The following is a 702-nucleotide window of genomic DNA, read 5'->3' as shown; positions in this document are numbered from 1 at the left end:
GCTTCCTTTTTTAGGACTCAGCTATATTGAGATTTGGCACTACTGCTCCAGGGAACTACTACTCCGTAATCTATATATAGGGGACATCATGAATATTTAGATTCTATACCATAATGTGTGTGTGTATATATATATGTGTGTATATATAATACATGTGCATATATATGATACATACATATGTGCATACAAATATACAGATAACTATCTGTAGAAAGATAGATGCCTGAATTAATAAAATAAGCATAAGGATTTTAATGGGAATAGCATTTATATAATACATTTCCACAAAATGCTTTCAGTCTCACAACCACATGATTTGATCTTAGTGATTTTTGCATACTTTGAAGAGAAGTACGAGAAGTACTTCAACAAGAATAGCATCTCACCATATTTACAAATTTTAAAATATCAGCATGTATTTCATATAATAAATTTATATACATTTTGCATTCTTATGTGAGTCATTCATTCAAATAAGAATATGTATTTGTGAAAGATAGGAACTAAAGCATAGATTATCCTGTCTTCACAGGATAATCATAGAATTAAATACTATTCTGTACTTTTTCCCCAGAATACTTTACTATTGATTTCAGAGTGTGCTGTCTGTTCTCACATGTTCACCACATTATCATTCAAAAAAAAAAAAACTGATTCAAATACCCATTTGGTAATTCTCAAGTGAAAATTATGGCTTGGTCA

Source organism: Cervus canadensis, chromosome 19 (assembly GCF_019320065.1).
Source record: "Cervus canadensis isolate Bull #8, Minnesota chromosome 19, ASM1932006v1, whole genome shotgun sequence".
Classification (NCBI taxonomy): domain Eukaryota; kingdom Metazoa; phylum Chordata; class Mammalia; order Artiodactyla; family Cervidae; genus Cervus; species Cervus canadensis.
The sequence above is the reverse complement of the archived record's forward strand: the minus strand, read 5'-3'. Positions refer to the sequence as shown.